Source organism: Mesoplodon densirostris, chromosome 13 (genome assembly GCF_025265405.1).
Source record: "Mesoplodon densirostris isolate mMesDen1 chromosome 13, mMesDen1 primary haplotype, whole genome shotgun sequence".
Lineage (NCBI taxonomy): Eukaryota > Metazoa > Chordata > Mammalia > Artiodactyla > Ziphiidae > Mesoplodon > Mesoplodon densirostris.
The window spans coordinates 19,344,012-19,356,323 of NC_082673.1; positions in this window are offsets into that span (position 1 = coordinate 19,344,012).

The window sequence follows — 12,312 nt, forward strand, 5'->3', positions numbered from 1 at the left end:
TGCTGGAAGTTTTCCAATGCTCTGCTTCACTTAATGTTGATCATTATGAAGTTCATATGTTTACCACTTAGGTAGAATTACCTATAAAAGATAATGATCTGTCATTTAATAGAAATGGAACTTCTGACTCATTGACTTGATTTTTTCCCCAGTTGTAGTGAAGTACTAATCTTGCTAAATCTACTCCTTGCCTTCTTTGTTTCTCCTAGTGTGGATCCATTAAGTGTATTGTGTTCAGATCCACAGAAGCTTCCTCGATTTTGAACACATGGTAGAAGGCCTTCAGTAAGGCTCTGTTAGTTGATTGGTTAACTGTTGACATTGCTGACCATGGGTGAGTTGTGGTTTAGAGCTATAGAACTGAATAAAGCAAATCAATCAGTCCATATGTGGAAACAACTTAGGACCTATTCTCTGGTATCACTTTTCTAATGAAAAAAGTTAACCAGACAACAGAGATCACAACACATATTAAGAGGATTCAGCAAAAGCAAAGCACAGTAAACAATTTCAGTACATAAGTTTACTAAGAGCAGTGATTGTGTTCTTTATATTTTATAGAGCCTCTAAGCTCATATGGTCGAATATAAGGAAGTGTAAATTAACCTATAATATTTCAAATTAAAATCAAAGCCAGATGTTTACACTATAAATTCATGGGACAAGCAATACTGTACTTGGATAGTTGGCATTGATAATATTATCTCATCTTTTTCTGCAGATTTTTTTAGAAATATGAATTTGCATTTTCTGTAATTAAAAAAAATAACTAGTTTAATAAAATTTTTCCTTGCTATTCAACTATATTGTCATGTGAGAGTCTTAAAGCATTCCCATAAAAATGAAAGAAATATTAATTCTTGGGGATGTTGATTAACATCTTTCAGGTACTCTCAGTCTTATGTCTTCAAGTTCTTATAAGATATTCTAAACCAATAAACACAAAATATTATATAAATTATTATTAGTTACTCTAAGTATCAGGTAGTTCTGCTCATTCAAACGTCTATAATATTGTTATTATTTGGAGAGTGTTATATTTTGTTTGACAGTAATGGAATTTTTAAATATCACCAATTTCCATAGAAAAGCTACTTGATCATCACAAATATATAGTTGCACTGACCGTCATAAGAGGAAGTCATATATCCTAAAAAGCATAATTCCATTTGCCTCTTTTCCCAAATATATAATCTAGGATAGCATAAACATGTACTTATGTATCATCCAAGCAACAATAATGTTAAGATATATTTAAGTAAATAGGGTATCTATACTATTGCATTTGTGAGCTTGGGCTTCTAAAAAAGATACCATATATGGGGTGGCTTAAACAATCAATATTTATTTCTCATAATTCTGGAGGCTGGGAGATCCAAGATCAAGGTACAGGCAGATTCCATATCTGGTGAGGGCCCTCTTCCTGGCTGTGTCCTCACATGGCAGAGAGAAAGAAAGAGCACTGGGCCCCGCCTCTTTTTAAAGGCACTAATCCCCTTATGGGGGCTCCACTCTCATCACCTCATCTAAACCTAGTTATCCCCAAAGGCCCCACCTTGCAATACCATCACATTGGGGATTAAGGCTTCAACATCAGAATCTGCGGTGGAGTTGGGCACAGACATTCAGTCTTTAGCAATTATTCAATGTCTTATCTGTTCCTTTCAAGTCAGATCAAAATTGAAAACTCTGTTGAGAAGCTTCTAAAACACTCTTGAGCAGGGGTAAAATTCATAACTCTGGGCAGGTACGTTCTGAAAAAAAACACGCTTACCCTGAGCCCAACAAAATATTTGCTTCTTTCCAGAGTTACCTTTTAAAAGAGAGATGAATTTTTGTGTAAAATTTCATTAGAAAAATAAGTACCATTGTGGTGCATGATACAAATATGGAATTCATCATAAAAAGAAATAGTCTTTTAAAATATAGGACAGGAAAATACTTCTCTTTCTTCTTATAGGTTTCTGTGGTATCTCTGAAAATGAAGGTATGTCGGTAGGTTTTGTGTATGGGTATGTGTGTGTTTGACAAAAAGAACTAACAGTGATATGCATAGACTTTCAGAAAAATTGAACCTAACTATATATACCCTACATACCCGTACATTTATTCAATAATATTTATTATTCACTTGTGCTACATATTGTTTTAAATGATTGGAGATATCACTAAACAACTAAATATTTCAGATTTTGTTTTGCTTTTATATTGATGGGAAAATCTTAACTGGTATTACACTTGGAGTGCTACCATCATACTTCAATTGCTTGCATGTACTAAGAGTGTCAATAACAAACCCAGACAGTTCTTAAATTTTCAGTGCTAAAGGCTACCCTGATTTGGCTTGCTCAGATCAGCCCTCCATCTCTGACTAACCTCCTACCTCACTACAACTACCATTGTCATACACTTCTTGACTTAGTAAGTCACATGTGTAGAAATGTACTGCTTAACGAACATATGGACTGCCTGGTGTGGAATGCGAGAGAAGAGAGTTGGACCAACATTGAGGCGAAATCCCATAAGTGGGATGTGGCATCATGGTACCAAGAGAAACATGAGTTAAAGGCCAAAACCAGCAATGAGTGAAGAAAACAGTGGAATAGGAAGTGCTGACAACTCAGAGGGACAGCTGTCAAGTGGATAATGCCAAAATGGATTTAAAACAACCCACTGTCTTTTTTTCCCACAAAATACTACATTAAAGTGGCTTTTATATGGTAGTAAGCCCTGATATTATATTTGCTACAGATAACCCCATGGCCTTCCTCACAAGTTAATATACAATTAAGCATTCCCTTTTATGGAAGTATCATAATTCTATAAGCCTCGAAGTGACACCTTAAAATGTAGGTAAGAATGATAATTATTTATTGTTATGCTCTCAATAGCTAGAATTATGCTTTGCATATGGAAGGTGGGAGATACAGGTTTAAGTAAGTGAGTAAATCCACAGCTGACATTTTAATCTATTTATCACAAAGAAGGACTCTGAAATCTATGTAATTGTCTTTCAAAGATACTTCCTTTTTGAAAATGCCATGTAGCAAGTAACTTAGTTCAGTTACTTAGGTTCATTTATAATTGGTTTGTTTTGGAAAGCTAGATGAAAATTAGGTATCATCTACATGCAAATTCTATGTCAAAATGTAGGGACTACATGGCAGCTTTTGTGAATTTTCTTTTTGAATGGCTGAGAAGTATGTTTGATTACAGTTTTTGGCCTGAAACACTGGCTTTTGATCTCCTATTTGTATAAGAGCTTACCTGCATCTATATTCATACCAACCACTTTCTTCTGCTAATGCCCTGTTTTCTCTGGTTCTTTATACATCTTCATTCAGGTCCTAAATGTGGACCTTTCCCAAGGTTCTGTCTAGACTCCAACTTTGATCGTTTCACACATCTTTAAATATAACACATGTGCAAATTGTATCCTAAAATGTTCACCAGTAGCTTTTATTTGTCACCACAATGTTTTATTGATATCTTGCCTTGAAAGGTCAAAAAACAAGACTTGTCTTTTCCATTTCTAATGATGCTTCTCCTCTTGAATTCAATATTTCTCATATTGTTTTACTATTTTCCCAGTATTCCAAGATTAACTCCTTATACACATCTCTCTCTTCGACTCTCAAATAAAGTCAGTTGCTAAAAAGAAAAAAAATCCTGTCAATTCTTTCTTTACCTTAATCTTTCACATCTTGATTCCATCACATTTACTCATTTTCCTCCTGTACTATTACTATTATATAATCTTCCAGTAGTACATTTTATGTCTTTTTCTTTCAATTCATCTTATACATCACACTCAACAAAACGAAAAAGTACTACTTTGTTCATGTCATGTACCTAATTTAACTAAATAAAATATAAATCCTAAACTTGACTTTCGAGACCATCTATGTTAAGACTTTAGTATATTATTTTAAATTCTAACCTCTACAAAATCTTCATGCGCGTTATACTCCAGAAAACTCAAATAATTGCTTTTCGTCAAACACACCGTGACATTTCCTAGCTCTATGCCTTTCTTAGGCTTTCTTCCAGGTCCATTACCTGAAATTTTCTTCTCTTTTCATGGCTCTCCTTGTAGTAGTAGTTAATTATGGTCGTGTGACAAATTACTCTAAAACTTCGCAGTTTAAAACAAAACATTCATTATGTCATAATTTCTTTGTATCAGGAGTCTAAGTGTAATTTAGCTGGATGCCTCTGTCACACTGTCTTTCACTAAGCTGAAATCAAGGTGTCAGTCAGGGCTGCAGTTATCTGAAGGCTTGATGGGAAGAGAATACACTTCCAAACTCGCTTATGTGGTTGTTGGGATTCAGTCCACTGTGGACTATTGACTGAAGTTGTCACTGGCTTTTGATTACAAGCTGCCCTCAATTATTTGCCACTGCATAGAGCAGCTCCCAATATGGGGGCTTGATCACCAGCGCAAGCAAGAGAGCAACAGAGACCAAGAAAGATGGAAGCCAGTATAATTTTGTAATGTAATCTCAGAAGTGACATCAATCACCTTTGTAGTACTCTATCTATTAGTAGAGAATCTCCCCAAGGGAAAGGATATGAATATTAGGAGTCAAGGATCAGTGGGAGAGATCTTAGATGCTGTCTACCAACCACACTCCCCAATTGCTATCCCTTTCTTGTTTCTCACAGGCAAATCTTTGTTGGTATCTGAATTCCTATACTAGTTAATTTGCTTTTTTTTTTTTTGCCACTAATCACTTTTCTCTTTTTATTAGAATGCTTTCATACATACTAGCTATTGACTGTAATAAATTTAATTCTCAATGTATTTCTGTCTACCAACACACTGTACATGTAGTGTTTTTTTTTTTCTTTTTTTCTGGTACGCGGGCCTCTCACTGTTGTGGCCTCTCCCGTTGCGGAGCACAGGCTCCGGACGCGCAGGCTCAGCGGCTACGGCTCACAGGCCCAGCCGCTCCGCGGCATGTAGGATCTTCCCGGACCGGGGCACGAACCCGTGTCCCCTGCATCGGCAGGCGGACTCTCAACCACTGCGCCACCAGGGAAGCCCTTACATATAGTATTTTTGACTAAATATTGCTGAATGGTTTCTATTTCTGTCATAATGTCTCCTAACAGGAAAATCAGTTTCTTGCTACCTTCCTATGCAAACTGTCACCTCTAATATCATGAACTCTCCAACCAGAAAAACCAACATAAGCTTGCAAAATACCCAGTGGAAGAAAACTTGTGAAATGATCCAGCTTTTATTTTCCCTTTCTGGACTCAAGGCATGATGCCATTGTGGTTTTTAACAGTGTAATATTTTTAAACAAACTTCTACTACAACAAAATATTCTTCTTGAGATCAAGAAACAGTTCTAACTGTTTCTTGTCACATTGCTTTGAACATGGTGATTTACAAATATTTGAATGTATGAATAACTAAAAAATCAAATAAGAATCATTCAGGAATCTATAAAAAAAGAAACAGTCCTAATGGCATTTCATCTGTATTTTCCACAAAAAGCACTTCGAAATTGCTGATTAGCACATGACCTTGAGATAAGTACACAGAATTTCTGTCTTCTGCCATATAGATACAAACTTTGTACACTGAAAAATTAATCTAAAACTTATTCTAGGGCTTCCCTGGTGGCGCAGTGGTTGAGAGTCTGCCTGCCGATGCAGGGGACACGGATTCTTGCCCCGGTCCGGGAAGATCCCACATGCCGCAGAGCGTCTAGGCCCGTGAGCCATGGCCGCTGAGCCTGCGCGTCCAGAGCCTGTGCTCCGCAACGGGAGAGGCCACGGCAGTGAGAGGCCCGTGTACCGCAAAAAATATAAATAAATAAATAATAAAACTTATTCTAAGGAAGACTGGTTTATAGGCTAACACCCGTTCCATCTTATTGAAACCCAAATCTAGACAATAATTTTATAAAACATAGTGTAACAATTTCATAAAAAGTAGTCTAACAATGAACTGATGTTAGCATCCTCACCTCATAACATGTGGGGAAAGGAAGTAATCATTATTTTTCACTTATTACATTAGTCAATTAACACTCTACATTATTTATTTCTATAAATTCTTCTGTAAAATTTTTAATGTCTTTTTCAATAGCTTACAAATACATTGCATACATTAAATTATACTCTCTTACCAGAAATGCTTGACTTGCTTTAAGAGAATCCAATACTGGCCAATCACAAATGAATGCCTATTATAAGCCTGTTAAATGACAGTGATTATTATTTTCTTCTTAGAACATCGTCCTTTATTCATTTCTTTTAAAAATAATAAAATACCTTTAAATACTTATGCATGCTAATTATGAATATATTATTTCTATCATATTTACTACTAGCATCAAAGAAAAGCACCGTTGTGTTTGATTTTAACCATTGATGGTTTTCCCCTAAGGACACGGTCAATTGGAAGGCCAAAGGAATTGTTGGTGATGCTACAGAAACATTTAAAGAATAATATTGCCCCACATGATACACAGAGCTGTCATAAATTAAATGCACCATCTGCTGCTGTTTAAATGAAATAACGGTTTAAAAGCTCCACAAAACATTATAGCAACTTCAGAAAACATATTTTTTACTACAAATATAAGATCTATAAAACTTGATTCCAGAAAAAAAGGAGGAAACCACAAAGTCCTTGAATTCCCTCTGAGATTAAGTTAGAATCCAGATCTTCCTGCATTCAATTCATTTTGCATCAGATCTTTAGTTGATCTGGTTTCCCAAAAGGTATAAGTTTCACTTTCATAATTCATTCCCAGTTTGGCCTGGAATAAGATACCTTACCTCCACATTCCTGGCAAGCAACATTTCTTTGCTGGAAGAAAAGTTCACCTCTTAACTGAATGTTTGGCTAGAGATCAGGAAAAAATAAGATCTGATTTCTTTTACACTTGACTTCCTTTTTCATATGACCCTTACACAGAATTGTCTTCATTCTTCACTCTGTCAGCTGGAATACAATAAATTATGCCAGTTCCTGTTGATCTAGCACCCTTAGGAATTCTTAAACATATTCCACAAATAATGTATCTTTCAATTCATTGAAATCTAGCAGCTTGAGAATACATTTCAAACAAAGGGTGTGAAATGTGTCTTCTTTACTTCCTAAGAGGCCTAATGTACCAACTGCCTTTAAACTGGTATTTGATTTTCCAGGCTTCTAACTAGTGCCAATATTTCTTTTTTACAATGTTGCTGATTCCTCAGTTTTAGCCTCCTCTCTTTTTTCCTTCTGGGACTGCAAATTTCCCTCACCCAATTTTTGAACTGCTGTTGCTTTATTTACACAAGGTAACAATCTCCTACCAACTCTCCTTCCTTTCTCCCCTCCTCAGTCCCCGAACAGCCTGGTCAACAAGGAAGGCATGGAGGAAGGAGATAGAGAAACTTGTGGGTTCTAAAGCACATTTACATGAAGAGGTTGGTTATAAATGTTCCAGTTTAATATAAAGTTTTTGCTATGCCAGTTTATGAATGAGAGAATTTAACTATCCATGTATAATGAGTAAAAGATTACATTATGTCAATCTTATGATGAAATAAGACAAACATACCAAGAATGGTGTTTAATAAAATTTACCAATTGTTGAAATCATATAAATATTTTCTTGTTTGACAAAGTAGAATACAAGAGCTTATACTACATGGGAGGTCCTCTGTTATTGCTTAGCTCAGATATCTCTCTATATCTATACTGTATTTATGTATCTATACCTGTCTACCTTTCTATCTATCTATCTACCTATCTATCTATCAAGAGAGAACACCACTGCTCCACTACTAATATTATATACCCCATAGGGTGTCTGGTACAATGTCTTGAACATTACAGGCTCTCAGATCCTTGTTTAGTTGGTTTGAAGTGAGTTTTTGAGTAAATATATACAAAACAGAAGAATCTCCTGAAGATTCAATAGGAACAAAGGTCTATGAAGTGTTTTCAGCTGAATGTTTAAAGTTAGAAGGAAAATAAAGAAATGTATTAGTCAGGGTCTAGTCAAGAAAACAGTGATTACACCAGCTATTTTAACGAAGAGAATTTAATACAGGAAATTAGTTAAACCAGTACTGAAGGACTACAAAGGCAAAAAAACAAAACAACAACAAAAACAAAAACTGAGATAACACAGAGAGAGTAATTTCAAGGGGCAGCCTTCGTCTCCGGGCCTAATGGAACAAAAGGTAACAAGTGGTCATTAGACTCTAGAAGCTTGCAGCAGGCTTCCCCTGTGGCTGAGACCCACAACTCTAAGGAAAGCTGCTGTCTGGTGATGCTGGTACCTAGGAACTCTGAAGAAGGACTCTGAACCCACACCTCTGAGGATCTGGGCACCAGGTGGCTGGTGCTAGTATCTCTGATATGTCTAGGTAGGATGTAAAACAAACAAACAAAGAGAGTAGAAATTGTCGCCGGTTACCACTGGCACAAACTGTTCCCACCCCTAATAAATGATCTGCACCACCCTGATTTATTTCTGACCTCTTGCCATGCTTCCCTCTCCCTAGCTCACTCTGCCTCAGCCACAGTTGCCTCTGTGTTCTTGTCTCAGGATTTGGCACTGGCTTTTGCCTTCCTTGGAATCCTCTTTTCCCAGATTCCCATGTGGCTCACCCCTCACTTCCTTTAAACCTTTGCTCAATGGCACCTTCGCAGTGAGGTTTTCCTAACCAGAAGGAAAACCTTCCGGTTAAGAAGATTCTAGATTACAAATCCATTTGTCCCTCACTCTCTCTTTCCTTGCTTTATTTTCCTACATAGTCCTTACCACTTATAGTCTAATATATCAATCTATAACTTATATGTCTGCTCCATGAAGATAAGTTTTTGTCTGTTTTGTTTACTCTCTGTCCATAAGCACCTGGACAGGGTCAGCCACATGCTAGGTCTCAGAAAATATTGTTGAATGAGTGAATTGGGGCAGAATAAGACATTGCAAACACTGGGGTGCTGAAAAATGTTAGCTGTTAAAGAAAGGTAATGAAGCGTGAAAGCAAAAGGAGGCTGGTGGATTTAGTGATTTTGTGGTCACTGATGGCTATCAAGAAGTAGTTTTAACAGGAAATAGAAATTCTATTTTATAAGCATGAGGAAAGCGTGGGCATTAAGGCAATGAATGTGAAGTCTTTTTTTTTCCCCAAAGATATTATTCCTTGAATGTACAGAAAGACATGGAAAAAACGTTATTAATTTTTAAGAACATAATTTGGGACTATTTTTAGGTTGAGGAGTAATACAAAACAAGAATTTGATAGTTTTAAAAACACATTTTTGACGGAAAAGGAGGTAAATGTTTGTCAGCATAAGTAACATAGTTAAGCTAAAAGATAAATACTCATTCTCTTCTGAGACTGGAAGAAAAGCAGGAAAGTGAAAGTAAAAAAATTTGTTTCAGGGCTAAGAGGAGAGTTGCCAAATGCCTCTGAATGCCTTAGAAAGTTAGGTCATCTAGTTATACCATCTGGTCAGAACGAGAAGGGACAAATGTTCTATAGCAGCAGGAGGGCCCCAGCAAGCGAGAACCACGAGTCCCCAGAATACCTGTCCTGCACTTTGAGGCTGTGGTCGAAGAACATTCACGTGGTTCCTCAACTTCCTGCAGCAGGATTTCACAGGGCAAGCGCAGGATTAGAGGAAGGCGATTTGCATTTGTCAACGTTGCTTCTGAATTGAACAAATGGCAATGATCTGAGAGCAACTGGTAGAAACAAGGCAGGTGTTGACTTGAGCTTTTCTCTTGGATTTGGCAAGTAGAAAATGAGGTGGAAGGAAAGAGAATACCTGTCATTGGCTTAGGTTTTTGAGGAATGCAGGATGTGTGGTGGGGAAGATCCAGCTTTCATTTAACATAATTGGTAGAAAGAACTTTTTCAACAACACTAGTAATGTAGGAGATGTCCCTTCAGCTGCAGCCAACTCATACCACCTAAGTACACAGTGGAAAGAGATAGGTGGCCAGCCTGCAAAGAGAATTGGAAACAGGACTGGAAAAGGGGAATGAAAATTGAACAGAGGGTAGGTGAAGTAAGCCTTCTGGGATAGTGACCGAGGTCACATGATGAAGAAAACAAGTCTGTCATGAGTAGTCTTGAGAGAATTTAGGAAAACGTTAACCTCAAAATAATGCATTCAGATGATGTATTTGTTCAGTGTGGCAATTCTCATGTTTGACCTTAGTAAGACCCTACATCCACTCCTCAGTTCACCTTGTGAGACAAACAAGTGATTCTATAAAACTCAAGGGTCACTGCCAAGACATCAGTCTGTTAAAGTCACTTTTTTATTTTTGAGAGTAAGAAATGCATTAATTAAAGTACATGATTTCTGTGATCATATGCTGATTGGTTGCTTTCAAACACAGATTTAAAATTATTTACAAACATTTTTGAAGTGTTTGAGCTCCTGAGATTTGTGGTAGATACATAATATATAAGGAGGTTAAAGCAATGTTGGCATACCAAAAACTGAATAGAGAACTTAGTTTGCATCTGTATAAATCCCTGGGTTCTTTATCAGAAGTCCTTTCAGTTTTTCTTTTTATATCAAATTCTGAGTATTTCAGGGCATAAATTTTCCAGTATTTTAAATATGCTCCTAATATATTTAATTTTCTCATTTACGCCATTTCAACTTCTTCAAAATAAAGTTTAAGAAATAAAATGTAATTTGTCATTTTACAGACTGATAGTATACAGTATAAGATGATTACAATTAAGAACTATTGATAGGTGGTCACAAAGCACCGAGCTGATCTCCCTGTGCTATGCAGCTGCTTCCCACTAGCTATCTATTTTACATTTGGTAGTGTATATATGTCCATGCCACTCTCTCACTTCATGTTTTGTGACCACCTAGAGGGGTGGGATAGGGGAAATGAGAGGGAGACACAAGAGAGAAGAGATATGGGGATATATGTATACGTATAGCTGATTCACTTTGTTATAGAGCAGAAACTAACACACCATTGTAAAGCAATTATACTCCAATAAAGATGTTAAAAAAAACTGTTGATAGGAAACAGTATTAAATAAATCTACAGTTTTTAAAAAAATAATTATAAAAACTCTAAATTTTTGAAGTCACCATACTCATACTAGTTATTTATTTTCCACAGCTCTGCATTATCCTGCTTTGGTCAACTCTCACATCTGTATTATTTTAGTCACGCTGTTTATTTGGCTGATAACATTGTATAATGCCTAGTATTATAGTATCTCTATTCTCTTGATCTAATTAAGTTCACCTAGGAAAATTCTAGAAATACAGCCTTCAAATGGGCACCATGTACAAAACATTTTTAACCAATCTATGCTCGGGATGGTAAGTCATCTATGAACAGCTCATACCTTAAAAATTAGAAATGCCCACAAGGCTTTTAGTGTTTATGAATGGTTATAAATAATGCAAACCATCCTTCCTTATCATGGAAGTTAACTAAAAATTTAATAAAGTGTAACTGAGAATCTGCTTATGTTTTTAGTTTTTAAAACTGTCTTCTTACTGTAATTCATTCGGAATATAGTATTTTGGAATTAAATGGAAAATGTCAAAAGGATTCTAAAATCTTCACGAGCACTGATAGAGTACAAAAGTTCCTACTCTTCATTTGACAGCAGAAACATTCATATTTGCTAAACGTACTGGATATGAGATGAAATATACATATAAACCATCTTTTAGTTCAGGCACATGTCCTAAAAATAGTATATTTATACTATTAATCCATCAACCACCTCTTTCTATTAACAGAATTTTATACACTGAAAACACATGCTCTTCAAAAATGCACTCAACTTGTAAACCAGGCCCACAATGCTTTTAAAAGTACTTTCTTTATCAGTGAAAGAATCTAACATGCCAAAATGTACCTAGCCAGCATACATATGCAAGATTTGACTTGATTTGGTTATGACTAGTCCAATTATTTACTTATCTGCTGTATGACCTGTAATGTCACCTAATATTTCCTCACCATGCTTTGAGGTTTAGAAAAATGTGCCACCAGGATATAGTACTTTTCTAGAGGATAAACGTTGACTTTCTCTTTAAACTCCTCCCCTACATTGTAACTATGAAACATCTTTGAAAATGTATGGCAGTTAATGTAATCAGACTGTAAAGCTCACTGCCACAAGAGAAGTTTTGTAAAGTTTTTTTTTTTTAATATAGTGGCTGCTCAGCAAACATTTGTTTAAGAAATATTTCTTGACATCGAGGGAGAATTAAATGCTTGCATGCAAAAGAGAGAATGAGACCTAGAGCAAGGCGGAGAAAGGGAGGGTGAGGGAGAGAGAGGG